At 48.4% G+C, this 14,478-nt stretch overlaps 2 pseudogenes; one reads left to right on the top strand and one right to left on the bottom strand.

The window, feature by feature from the left end:
* LOC120381592 overlaps nt 1–14,478 on the bottom strand; it is a 153,435-nt pseudogene that overhangs the window by 25,026 nt on the left and 113,931 nt on the right.
* LOC120381965 overlaps nt 899–14,478 on the top strand; it is a 19,271-nt pseudogene continuing 5,691 nt past the window's right edge.

Here is a 14,478-nt window from a genome sequence, read left to right as displayed (position 1 = left end):
AACTCTCCTGCCACTTTGAGCCAAGGAAGCTGGCCTTGGGATGTTACTGCTTAAAAATGAGCTGGGGGTTAAAACCATGGACTATTCTTTGTGCCAAGTATCCCACAAATTCCACTGACCTCCCTTGTTTTCTTTGCCTGCAGTAGGGTTTCCAGTTTCCAAACCTGATGTGATGTCGCAGCTGGAACGAGGGGAAGAGCCGTGGGTCCCAGACCTCCAGGGCTCTGAGAAAGAAGTGCTTCCAAGAGCTGCCTTCGCAGGTGAGGACTTGGTTAAACCAACTCAACAACTGTGTGGGAATGCAGGAAACATTCGGGATGCCCTACAAAGACCCTGTGAGCTCTCCAAGTTCAGGATTGTTCCCTGCAGATGTGGAATCATTATGGCAAATGTCACTCATGGCTTCCCTCCTATTCTGACTGACAACTGGCAGCAGGTCCCTCCCCGATCTCTCTTTCCCCTGAGTGTTCTCATGAGATGCAGACCAAAACTGATCCCTTCCTCTCTCCTCTGGGGAAGGGTTTGGGGAAAATCAGCTCCTAATAGGTTTGATCTCTCCCCCACATATTTTGGATTGTTCATCCCTTTTTCCATTCCTCTCTCTGAGATTTTCTTTCTTTCTGGTGCAGGTAGTGATCTGTGTCTGGATTCTCTCTGTCTCCCATCAGGTGATGGGATGGTGAATCAGAATGAGGAGGAGAAACCCCATCAGGAAGATGCTGAGCAAGGAGAACCACATGGAACTTTATCAGGAAGATCCAAAGGGAATGTTTCCAGGAGTTATGCACTCCAAGAAAAAACAAAAGCCTGTGAGACTCAGGGGAGGCCAGAGGGAAACTTGAGTAGCCTCTCAGACATTATAACAAGTGACAGAATCAACTTGGAAGAGACACGCTACACATGCCATGAGTGTGGGAAAAGCTTCAATCGGAGCTCTGCCCTTATCAGACATCAGACAATCCACACAGGTGAGAAACCTTATGAATGCTCTGAGTGTGGGAAATGCTTCATTGATAGTTCAGCCCTCATCTCACATCAGCGAATCCACACAGGAGAAGCGCCCCACACATGCGCTGAGTGCGGGAAAAGCTTTAGTCAGAGCTCAGACCTTATCACACATCAGAGAATCCACACAGGAGAGACGCCCTACATGTGCTCTGAGTGTGGGAAAAGCTTTAGTCAGAGCTCTACCCTGAACACACATCGTAGAATCCACACAGGAGAGAAGCCCTACATATGCTCTGAGTGTGGGAAAAGCTTCAGTGGGACCTCACACCTTTTCAGACATAGGAAAATCCACATGGGTGAGAAACCTTATGAATGCGCTGAGTGTGGGAAAAGGTTTAGTCAGAGCTCAGACCTTATCACACATTGGAGAATCCACGCAGGAGAGAAGCCCTACACATGCGCTGAGTGTGGGAAAAGCTTTAGTCAGAGCTCTACCCTGAACACACATCGTAGAATCCACACAGGAGAGAAGCCCTACACATGCTCTGAGTGTGGGAAAAGCTTCAAACAGCTCTCTGCCCTTATCACACATCAGAGAATCCACGCAGGAGAGAAGCCCTACACATGCGCTGAGTGTGGGAAAAGCTTTAGTCAGCGCTCTGCCCTTATCACGCATCAGAGAATCCACACAGGAGAGAAGCCCTACACGTGCACTGAGTGTGGGAAAAGTTTCAATCGGAACTCTCACCTTATCACACATCGTAGAATCCACACAGGAGAGAATCCCTACATATGCTCTGAGTGTGGGAAAAGCTTCAATCAGAACTCTCACCTTATCACACATCGTAGAATCCACACAGGAGAGAAGCCCTACATATGCTCTGAGTGTGGGAAAAGCTTTAGTCAGAACTCAGACCTTATCACACATCATAGAATCCACACAGGAGAGAAGCCCTACACATGCTCTGAGTGTGGGAAAAGCTTCAATCAGCGCTCTGCCCTTATCACACATCAGAGAATCCACGCAGGAGAGAAGCCCTACACATGCTCTGAGTGTAGGAAAAGCTTCAATCAGCGCTCTGCCCTTATCACACATCAGAGAATCCACGCAGGAGAGAAGCCCTACACATGCGCTGAGTGTGGGAAAAGCTTTCGTCAGTGCTCTGCCCTTATCACACATCAGAGAATCCACACAGGAGAGAAGCCCTACACGTGCACTGAGTGTGGGAAAAGCTTCAATGTGACCTCATACCTTATCAGACATAGGAAAATCCACATGGGTGAGAAACCTTATGAATGCGTTGAGTGTGGGAAAAGCTTTAGTCAGATCTCTACCCTTATCACACATCGGAGAATCCACACAGGAGAGAAGCCCTACACATGCGCTGAGTGTGGGAAAAGCTTTAGTCAGCGGTCTGTCCTCATCACACATCAGAGAATCCACACAGGAGAGAAGCCCTACACGTGCACTGAGTGTGGGAAAAGTTTCAATCGGAGCTCTCACCTTATCACACATCGTAGAATCCACACAGGAGAGAAGCCCTACATATGCTCTGAGTGAGGGAAAAGCTTACGTCAGTGCTCTGCCCTTATCACACATCAGAGAATCCACACAGGAGAGAAGCCCTACATATGCGCTGAGTGTGGGAAAAGCTTCAATCAGAGCTCAAACCTTATCGAACATAGGAAAATCCACATGGGTGAGTAATCTTATGGATGCTCTGAGTGTGGGAAATGTTTCTTTAATCATTCAGGCCTCATCTTACATCAGAGAATCCACACAGGGGAGAAGTCCTACACATGCTCTGAGTGCGGGAAAAGCTTCAAGCACAGCTTAAACGTTGTCTCACATAGGAGAATCACACTCTGAGTGCGGGAAAAGCTACAATCAGCGCTCAAGCCTCATTAGACATCAGAAAAGCCACATGAGAGAGAACTGTAATAAATCCCTTCACTAGGGTTGGCCAAAAATTTTTTTAAAAAAAATCACATTTGCTCATTCCCACATAGTGATTTTTGTACCATCTTCACTGTGGTCTCTCAGCTCCACCAGATCAGTTGCCTGCTTCTGCCTTTTGCACCTCATCCTTCTTCGGGGTCAGTCCTGTGATCTTTTCTATCAACTCCTTTCCTTTTGAGTCACAGGAGTGTGTTCCCTCTGGCCAGGAATGTTCATCAGCTCCAGGTGGGGGGAGAGGTTTGATCCCAACAAGCTACACTGAGGCAAAAACTACCCGTGCCTGACATCCACTAGGACTGTACATGTCGTTGGCTGCTCAAGTTAGTGATCTTAATGTAAAAAATTGTAGTGCAGATGCAGCCCAGGTGCAGGGGTTGGCATTAGCTTCCCCCTTGACCTGACCTAAACTCCATCACTTTCCCTAGTCTAAACAAACCCTGAGCATCACGGTTATACTGTTCCCCCATTTCACAGCAATTGTTAGTCATCGAGTTCTCCCTTGGGGAACAAATTGTTTCATTCCCGGTTGTTCTGATGTTGCTGCAGGTTGTGCTGGAGAGCAGATATTTTCATCATCATTTTTCGCACTTAAAATATATTGAACTATAACAAAGAGCAGGAACAGGGCAGGGATAGGGGAAAAAAGGTCATTTAACCCGTTGCAACAACGGACGTAGTTAGGGTAAGTCAGAGGGATTCCCTTATTCCCTATTACCATCCTCCTTCAATCCGTGCTAGAACCTAAGAATCCTTTTCCTTTCCCCGTTGTGGGATGGGAGACTTCCAAAAGTGCTCCTGTGCTATAGCACATGGCTAAGCTCAGAGAATAAACCCCAAATAGCCCCTGAGCTTTGTTTTTTGAATTCTGTGTTTCCGATTACTTCAAGCCTGGGCATTGTGATTATTTACCAGTTTCTCTATCCCTGTTTCTACCACTGTTTCTGTAACATTTTTTGTTTTTTTATGGGACAGGGTTGTTATTCCTTTGCCTAACCCCAACCTGGAAGGCCAGGGTGTCCGTTTTCTCTGGCCCCTCCCCACAGACAAATCTGACAGGGTTGAACCTGCCAGGAGCAAACAAAATGCCCCACTGGTCACACACACACACACAGCAGATATACACACACAAGACAGAGAAGAAACTGAATTATTTGAGCTATCAACATTTCCACTTTCCCACAGCATGTTAGTTCTGAAGGTTGTTTTAATTTGTTTATTTTCTTGGAACCAGAACTGGGGAAAGAGACACTGGAGTCAATGGAATTACAGCAGGAAGGGATAAGTCTCATGATTCGTCACTAACCAAAGGCTTTGTGAACAGAGCGATAATGTTACTGAATGGTCTGGCTAACCCTGCAGTTAGAAACAATCAGCTCTGTGGGTGGTAAATTTACAGAGGCTTTGCTGCTGATCATGAAATCCCAGCTGTTTAAAGGTAATGTGCTTCTATTTCAGTGCCTCTGGAAGTACAGAAAACAATGATCTGTGTTAAAGAAAAGTTGTCATTTCTCAGAGCCCCAATTTCTATTGTGTGTGTACAGGAAGGTTTGAATGTGTAGCAGGTAGTTTGGTCAAGCTTAGCTATTTTATGTGTGTAACAGGCTCCTGCCCACCTCCAGCAGAGGTTTCAATCACATACGATGGCAACTTACCAAATGTCACACAAATTAGTTCATCCCTCCCCATATTCAGTCTCTGACCGGAATGTTCGAATGAGGCAGAGAACTGGGAAAGTATCGCAGTAGGAATACATTAAAAAGTGGGATTAATCAGAGCTGGGCTGCAGACAGAGCCTGTTCTAGAGCTGGTGAAGTGACAGGGACACACTCCCGCTAGTGCTGGCTCTGAAATAACAGCAGAAGCTGATCGAAGAGAATGAGCTCATGGGCAGCTGCCCTGGCAGTGCATCACTCACCTGGCAGGTGTTACACAAAACACAGCACTTCCCCCCACTGCCACCACTTCATTATACTGTCCATGGGGCTGTTTGTCCTGCAGGACTTTGATCTCTTGGGGTGGTCCATGGTGATTCATAACAGAGCCATTAGGGAGCAGGAGTCATCCCAATGGAAATCTCTCCACTTCTTTCTCAGTGTTACCTTCTTAGCCCTGGCTTTGGAGATGACCTTAGCCTTATCCTGTCTTGATTTTAGGTAGGATTTTGATCACCTTCTGGGGCTTGGCAGCTTACAACTTTTGAGGGCTTTTCTCTGCCTTTTTGGTCCCTGCTGCAGTCAGTACATTCTAGACATGGGCATGGTGACCTCCTGGGGATCTTGACAGCTTTAGCCAGCTTCTTGGTGGCTATTTTCCTGCTCACAGCCACTGTCTTCTTCTCGTGCCTTGTCCTGGGGCCCAGCTGCTGGTTGAATGGGAAGGAGCCAAAGTGCTGGTGACTTTAGCCCGCACCAAGTGGCCTTTGCTCGTCAGACTCCTGAACCCCAACTGGATGTGGTTCTTGTTCTTCTGCACAGCACAGCCCTGGAGAGGAGGGATCTGCAAATGTACATTCCTATGATCCCTTTGTTTAATTGACGAAAACATAAACTAGACACTTAGAGGATTGGAACTGATTTCAGCTGATGGGCAGGTTTGCTAGGTTTTTATGCATTTGGACAGTGAAATGTTGAGTGTTACATTCATTTCAAGCATCCCCGTATAGTGGAGCTCCTGAACATAATGGAGAATGGAAATGAAAATGTTTTCCCTTTTTTTTAAAAAATAAAAATAAAAAAATAAGAGGCTTATTAGAGGGCATTTGGATTTGAAGCAGGGACCACTTGATCTGCAGTCAAACACTCTACCACTGAGCTATACCCCCATGAGAGCAGATGCTTTCCCCATTGTAGCTGAAGCACATCAGTGATTCCAATAGCAGGGGCAGGTTCTCTCTGGGGCACAGAGATTTTTCGGGGAGTTGGTGGCTCCTTTCTTTCCTCACCCTGGAGTAAATGCAGCTTTTTATTCCATGGTACATGTTTTATGGACTAACAACAGCAGCTTGAAGAAAGAGGAGAGTGAATATCTCACTCTCAGGGCTGAAGATGGCCATGTCCCCTCTGTCTGACCGTTGCCATTGCAGGAGAGAAGGTTTCAATGAAATTGAATGCCCTGGCTCAGACTAGAGACACAGAAAGGTTTTTGCTGTTCATTGAACAGCAAAGGAAATTGTGTCTGTATGTGAAACTGAGGAGGGACATGAAATGCCCACAGGGTGGCGCAATGCCCTAAGCTAAGGCAGGAGGGTGAAGGAACGGGGCTGAGGAATGACTGAAGTGGACTCACCTGGGATTGAAATGACATTTGTTTGTGCCGGGTAGTGAGAAATGTGACATTAATTCAGATGCAGGGTTGAGGCTTCTTTAGCTCCTTGTAGAATGTGAACTTGATTTCCCTGAAGGGAGAAAGGGAAAGTCTGGGGCGGCCTTTAGTCCCTGGCTGGAGCAGTGTATAAAAAAGGCTCCAGAGACGCAGCTGGCAATTACAGGCCACTAAGGCTAACGTCAGTACCAGGCACATTGGGTGGAATTGTAGAGCCCAATGATTAGACTCATAGCTAACCAGGATTTGCTGGGTAAATCTATTGGGTTTCCGGGAAACGGGGCGGGGCGGAAGCCCGCCCAATGCTAATGGATCCCCCCCTCAGCCTAAGGGGAGGATCCACAGGGCCTCAGAAACCCACTAATTCCGGGGACAACTAATAAAGAACAGGGACAGGAGTGCGGTCAAAGGGTCATAAGAAGGAGCCTGACGGGGACACCGAGCAGAGAACCCCAGACAGTGCCCACAGCTCCTCGAAGGCTTCAAGGGAGCCAGCGGACGCCGCCCAGAGGAACTCCGCCCGGAGACGTGAACGGACTAAGGACCGGAAACAATCCCCACAGTTGCAGGAGTCTCTGTTGGCCAACCGCCTCTCCCTGGTCACGTAGATGGCCATTTTAGCCAGGGCGAGGAGCAGGTTGACCAGGAGGTCCCGCGACTTTGTGGAGCCACGGATAGGAGTGCATGGAGAAGGAGGTAGGGGAAAAGTGCAGCCAGAAACGCAATAGGATATTGGTGAGGAGCCGGTATAGGGGCTGCAGCCTGGCGCACTCTAAATAAATGTGCGCCAGGGTCTCCACTTTGTTGGGTGTAGCGGGTGGTCCCCTGCTCCTGCCCTGCGGGCTTGAAGCAGCCCAGGAGAGGGCTGGGGCAAGGAGCCTGGGCTGATTGGGAAGCAGGCTCAGCTGTGGCCATGCCCCAGTCAGGCCCAGCTGGCCCCTAGAAGAGGCTGTGAGCCAGGAGCCCAGTCAGTCTCCCTCTGTTTGTAGCGAGAGAAGGGCCTGGCTGCAGGGACCTAAGCAAGACACCTAGATTGGGAGCAGGGCTGGGGAAGGGCCAGAGGAGCTGGGAGCTCTGGCCTGGAAAGCCCCAGGCTGCAGGCCTGACTATAGGCTGAATAGGTGCAGGGCTGCAATGGGGCAGCCCAGGGGGAAGCAGAGGCAGCAGGTCCAAACCCCTTTGCCTGTGATGAGTGGCTCATACTGCAGTCTGCCCCAGTGAACGGGGGCTGGATGGAGACTGGGCAGTAGCCAAGACTGAGGTGAAGTGGGGATAGTGGGTGGGGGTTCCCCTGGGAGGGGGAGACCCAGAACTGGGGGGGTACTGCCAGGATAAAAGAGGCACTGGGGTCCTGGGAGGGACAGGGGGCCAGCTGCGGTAAGGCAGATCACCGGCCTGCAGAGTGTGCTCTGACGGCTGGAGAGCTAATTCCCAAGACGACCAGCAGGAGGTGCCGCTGGGTGAGTCTGCCCCTGCTTACATTGGGGAAGAATGAACATGGTTTTTGTAAAGGAAAATCATGCCTCACGAATCTACTATAATTCTTTGAGGGAGTCAACGAGCATGTGGATAAAGGTGATCCCGTGGATATAGTATACTTAGATTTTCAGAAAACCTTTGAGAAGGCCTGCAAAACATCTGTTAGTCTATAAGGTGCCACAGGATTCTTTGCTGGTCCTCTCTGGGTTAGGGAACTGGTTCAAAGACAAGAACGAAAGGGTCTGATTTTCAGAATGGAGAGAGGTGTCCCCCTCGGGTCTGTACTGGGACCAGCACTGTTCAACATAGTCCTAAGTGATCTGGAAAAAGGGGTAAACAGTGAGGTGGCAACATTTGCAGATGATACAAACCAACTCAATTTAGTTACGTCCAAAAGAGAGTGCAAAGTGTGACAAAGGGATCTCACCAAACTGAGTGACTGGGCAGCAAAAAGGCAGATGAAATTCAATGTGGATCAATGCAAAGTAATGCACATGGGAAAACATGATCCCAATTCTACATCTAAACTGATGGGGTCTAAATTAGCTCTTACAACTTAAGAAAGAGATCTTGGAGTCACTGTGGAAACTTCTCTGAAAACATCTACTCAATGTGCATTGGCAGTCAAAAAAGCCAACACAATGTTGGGAAGTCATTAGGAAAGGGATGGCTAGCGAGACAGAAATATAATATTGCCTGTCTATAAATCTGTGGTCTGCCCACATCTTGAATACTGGAGCTGGTCCCCATCTCAAAAAGATATATCGGAATTGGGAAAGGCACAGAAAGGGCAACCAAAATGATTGGGGTATGGAACAGCTTCCATGTGAGGTGAGATTAGTAAGACTGAAGGAGTTTTCAGCTTGGAAAAGAGATGACTAAGGGGGCTAGGATAGAGGTCTATAAAATGACGACGGGTTTGGAGAAAGTAAATAAGGAAGTATCAGAGGGTAGCCGTGTTAGTCTGGATCTGTAAGGAAGTGCTATTTACTCCTCATAACCCAAGAACTGGGGTCACCCGATGAAATGAATAGACAGCAGGTTTAAAATAAACCAAAGGAAGTATTTTTCACCCAACACACAGTCAACCTGGGAAACTTTGCCAGAGGATGCTGTGAGGGCCAAGACTATAACAGGGTCCACCAAAGAACTAGATAAGTTGATGGAGGATGGGTCCATCATTGGCTATTAGCCAGGATGGGCAGAGATACAAAACCATGCTCTTGAAGTGTCCCCAGCCTCTGTTTGCGGAAGCTGGGAATGGGTGACGGGATGGATTGCTTGATGATTCCCTGTTCTGTCGATTCCCTCGCGGGCACCTGGCATTGGCCACTGTGGGAGGATAGGATTCTGGGCTGGCTGGACCATTGGTCTGATCCAGTATGGCTGTTCTTATGACCAATAGAGGCAGTCCTCACCAGCAATATTTATATTTGGTGCACTGAAAGGGCTAACTTTCCAAAGCTTACCAAAATGATTATTGAAATTGTTTTGGAGAAAAACACTAAACAGAAGACTGTAAATGAAAATTTGTATCTATTGTTTAAGGAGCTTGTTAGATGGTGCATAAGCCACATAGCCTAAATACATGAGCTAGCAATGGACTTCCACTCAACTCGCTGACATTTCTCCATCTGCAAATGTGGTAACTTTTAAAACCTAGATCCAATCAATTACAACATGTCAGGGAAGATTCTAAGCATCAATGATCTAATCATTGGGTTGATGGTGGTAAACAAGAGATTCCCATAAGGCTCCCTCACTCCCTCTTCCCAAGAGCCATCTTCATCCTCTCTCCCCTTTCTGCTCCCACATCCTCTGCAAATTTTCAAAGACAGATGCCTCGTGATGGCCTTTGCTCTTGGGAAGTTGCCTAGTGGTCAGGATTTCGGTCCTTTGGGGTGGAAGGATGCAGCAGATGGCAGGGGAGCCCAGGGCCTCCCATGGGCTCTGACCCAGGCCACTCTGAGGACCACACTTCCTGCCACCTCACTATTGTCCAAAGTTTGCAGTTTGTCACAGGAAGCTCTGAACGGTGTCAGCTCACTGCTTGGCACCTCTTTGCAGCCAGGTATGGCAAGGCAACTCTCTTCTTCTTGGGATGGCAGCTGTGTCTGTTACGCTGACAGATCTGGGTCAGTGACTTGTCAGTGGGTGGGATTGAACTGGGAACAGGAGCTTAGTGTGGGGGCCTCCACAGCATGAACTGAAAGCCACCTGGCTGCTAGCTAAGACTGTAGAAAAGACTCATTTTCTCTCTCCCTCTAAGTGCCACTAGCTGGGACGCCCCACCACACCCTGGAGGTGTGTGGGTTACGTACTTCCCCTAGCTGAGGAAGCGCATCCTGAGCTTCGGAGAGTTCCCAGCTGTAATCCCGGACGACCCCTGTAACGATGCGACCACTGGCAGGACACTGCTGAGAGTATCAATTCAGGACAAATTGCTTGGAGCAGGGCAGTCACAGCCCGAGGCTGGGTGCCCTTTACTATTCAAGCACGTCACAGCAGCCATGCAGAGAGGAGTTTGGTTTTACCCCACTGGCCAATTGGACGTCATACAAGCAATTCCCTCAGCTATTCCAGTTCCTTCTATCACCACTAGCACCGCTCCTTATAGGGATGAATGGTTATGAAAACCAATACCCCAGTAAAAGAAAACAGGTTCTCTCAAAGGATCCCAAAGGACCAAAGCCCAGATGCTGGTCAATAGACAAGTCAGATCTTACCCACAAATCACGCTCTTGCAAATCCTTTAGCATTGTTATGGAAAAATCGATCCACCTGTTGTGTTTTCAATCAGATCTGTCTGAGGTGGGAGGGATAGCTCAGTGGTTTGAGCATTGGCCTGCTTAAACCCAGGGTTGTGAGTTCAATCCTTGAGGAGGCCACTTAGGGATCTGGGGCAAAAACTGGTCCTGCTAGTGAAGACAGGGGGCTGGACTCGATGACCTTTTGAGGTCCCTTCCAGTTCTAGGAGATGGGAGGCCTTTTATTGATTAGAAGCACGCAGGGGAGAACCGTTATGGAAACGGCCTCCCGAAAGCTGGTTACAGACAGCCTTATAAAGCTTAAAACCACAATCAGAATATGCAAGTTACATCATTTCCTTATTATTTTCCTAAAAAAATATTGCAAAGATAATGCTGATTGGAGCAGGAGTAAATTTATTCCATATTAGGCTTTTCCTGTTATTACTTATCTGTTCTATGCGGTTACGTGTTGACAGTAGGGGATATTACAAAATTGTTTTTCAGTCGGGGACTGTTAGGACTTTCCACTGTCTCCTCTGTGCCCCCCTACTTGGCTTGTCTGGCCGGCCCTGGCAGCCTGACATGAGGCCTGGGCCTACAAGGCCTTGGATAACACTGGATTTTCCCTTACAACATCTAAAATATAAAGGTTTATTCATAAAAAGAAAGAAATATAGATGAGAGTTAAAATTTTTAAAGGAATCAATTACACACAGTGATGGCAAAGTTCTTGGTTCAGGCTTGTAGCAGTGATGGAATAAAGGTTCAAATCAAGTCTCTGGAGTCCATCCACAGCTGGGATGGGTCATTCAGTCCTTTGTATAGAGCTTCAGTTTGTAGTAAAGTCCCTCCAGAGGTATTAAGCAGGATTGAAGACAAGATGGAGACGAGGCATCAGCCTTTTCTAGCCTCTTGCCATGTGGTCTTTGCTTTCTCTGTGCCAAGGACACTCTGTCCATCACGTGGCATAGAAACACCTTAGAGTTCTGTCCATAGGCAGGTCCCTGCAGACCTTGTTGAGTCACAAGGCGTATCTGCCTTCTCTCAATGGGTCAATTGTATAGCTGATGATCCTTAATGGGCCATTAAGCAGGCTAGGCAGAACTGACACCAACTTATCTCAGGTGTTCCCCAGAAGCAGAGCACAAGTTTGAAATAAGGGCAGCATAGAGCCAATATTCATAACGTCAACAACAAAAATGATACACATCTAGAGATAGCATCATTATAATAAGCCAATCAGAACCTCTCCATAGACCTCTTACACGACAACCTTTCTACAATATTGGCTGCAAATATAGAACAGTGGTTGCAACGGTGATCTATACAGTTACAGATTATGTCAATAATGTCACAGGAGGTGACACGGCATCAGTGAGACTGATACTGGAATACTGCCTCCAATTTTGGTGTCCTCATTTGAAAAAGATGGTGTGAAATTGGAGCTGGGGCAGCAAAGAGCCACCAAAGGTTCTGAGGGCTGGAGAAAAATGCCTTCTAGGGAGCTATTGAAAGAGCTCAACCTGTTTAGCTTATCAAAAGAAGATTGAAAGGTGACTTCATTGAAGTGCTGAAGTGCCTTAATGGAGAGAAAGGATTGGGTATTAAAGGGCTCTTGAATTGAGCAGAGAAAGGCCTAACAAGACCCAATGGCTGGAAGGTGAAAAGAGACAAATTCATATTACAAATAAGGCACAAATAGTCAACAGTGAGGATGATTCATCACAGGAACAAGCTACCAAGGAAAGTGGTGGATTCTCCATCTCTTGATGTCATTTCATGAAGACTAGATGCCTTTCTGGAATGTGTTTGCCCCAAAAGAATACAAGAACTAGGGGTTCTAAGAACTTTAATACAAGAACTAGGGGTCACCAAATGAAATTAATAGGCAGCAGGTTTAAAACAAATAAAAGGAAGTTCTTCACGCAGCACAGTCAACTTGTGGAACTCCTTACCTGAGGAGGTTGTGAAGGCTAGGACTATAACAGCATTTAAAGGGACTGGATAAATTCATGGTGGCTAAGTCCATAAATGGCTATTAGCCAGGATGGGTAAGAATGGTGTCCCTAGCCTCTGTTCGTCAGAGGATGGAGATGGATGGCAGGAGAGATCATTTGATCATTGCCTGTTAGGTTCACTCCTCAGGGGCACCTGGCATTGGCCACTGTCGGTAGACAGATACTGGGCTAAATGGACCTTTGATCTGACCCGGTACGGCCTTTCTTATGTTCTTATGTTCTTAAAAGTAGCTCTTGTGTCCTACAGGAGGCGTGTGATATGCAGGGGGTCAGATTAGATGCTCTAATGGTCTCTTCTGGCCATAAAGTCGACTAATTTCTAAAAAACTGAGTGTAGCATTGGGAGCAGCGTCTGATGTTTCCCTGTCTAGCCGGCTTGCTGCCTAGAACGAACGCTCCTTGAGTGGGGTGACCACAGGGAGTAGCTCAAACCTCCACAGTGCCTGGCCAGGGGCAGGGCATTGGCACAGCAAGGGAGGGGTGTGGCAGTGACATCACAAAGGCCTTTTGCAGGACCTCAGCCTATTGGCCCAAGGTGTGGTGGGGAGGTGGTGACCTCACAGAGAGATGCTGACATCAGCCAGGCAGGACAGGGGCGAGGGGCCAGGAAACCTCAGAGACCCCTGTGGCTGCTTCAGCAAGTCTCCTTCTCCAGGTCTCTCTGAGGACTGAGAGAGTATTCGGGTTCACGGACGTGAGCGCCAGGAGGAACCTCTTTCGAGTTTTCTCCTTCCCTCTTAGTGATTTTACTAGAAAACAGCCGTCCCTGTTTAGAAGGTAAGAGCCTCCTGGAGGTTTGAAACCTGCTCAGTCTGATCCATCTGGTGACAGTTAAATTCTAGGGATGGAAAACACGAGGTTAAGGAAGCAGAACTTTATTCTGCACCTGGGATTTTGTCCCTTAGAATCACTGGGGACATTGGAGTTTGTGCTTTTTGTTTCACCTTTTCCTCCCTCCCTCCCTCCCTCCTTTCTCTTCTTCTCTTGCTTCTTTTGTCCTTTCTCCTGTTCACCTCCCAACACCAGGAGGGGTGTGTGTGTGTGTGTGTGTGTGTGTGTGTGTGTGTTGCGGGGGAGGGCTCTGCAGCTCCCACTGTAGGAGGTCCACCTCAAAAATGTGAGGCTGAAATAGTGCTCAGGCAGTGAGGGCTGGATTAACCTTCTGTGGGTCCTGGTTCAATAGGTTCAATGAGATTTGGTTAATAAGATGTTTATGAAGTAAATCACTGGCTTTAAAATAAGATCCAATCTGGAGACATGAATCTATTGACCCCTGGACTCCAGCTCTGAGGAGGGACTTGTTTACCATCAGGACATTGCCAGGCTCAAACCAGTCCAAACCAGTTTTCCATGAAACCAGCCCTCAGCGTTCCATCTCCTCAGCACTTTCCCGCCACAGAGTGATATGGGGCGTGCTCAGCGCCTCGCGGCGAGGCCGTCCCCCGCCAGCTGACAACCCCGTCCACGGTCCGGGTCTTCCCCCAGCGCTCAGGCAGGAGGTGAGCCTGGGTCCCGCCGTGAGACTGAGGAGCAGAGGCCTGTCACCCCATTCCTGCCATCTGCATCCTGGTGTCCAGCCTCCCACAGGCCCCGGGGAGTAGAGACGAGGGGGCACTGGAGCTGGGCAGGAAAGTGACTCTGCCCGGGAGAACCTGGGAGAAGCCTAAGAGCTGCCTCAGCCCCAGTGTTGGGATTTGGGAGGCAGAGACTGGGGCCTGGTGAGGATCCCCTGTGGTGGGGAGATGGGGGTGTCAGGCAGGGAGGGGCTGGGTTGGAGGGGTCAGTGGGGCGGGGGTTTGAACTGTCTCTGTGCGCTGGGAAATTCCCGGGAGTGGCGGGTGGGAAGGGGAGGGGGTTAATTGGATCCTGTCCTGTTTGTGCCACTTGCCTCTCTAGCCACCGTCTGGTCTCTCTAGTTATGCCCCTTTTCGCTCAGTACCACCTGGGGCTATAAAATCTGGGGCGATTCCCCCTTTCCTCTCCAATGATCCAGCTCTCCGTC

The sequence above is a fragment of the Mauremys reevesii genome, linkage group 14 (genome assembly GCF_016161935.1).
Source record: "Mauremys reevesii isolate NIE-2019 linkage group 14, ASM1616193v1, whole genome shotgun sequence".
NCBI lineage: Eukaryota > Metazoa > Chordata > Testudines > Geoemydidae > Mauremys > Mauremys reevesii.
The sequence above is the reverse complement of the archived record's forward strand: the minus strand, read 5'-3'. Positions and strand labels throughout refer to the sequence as shown.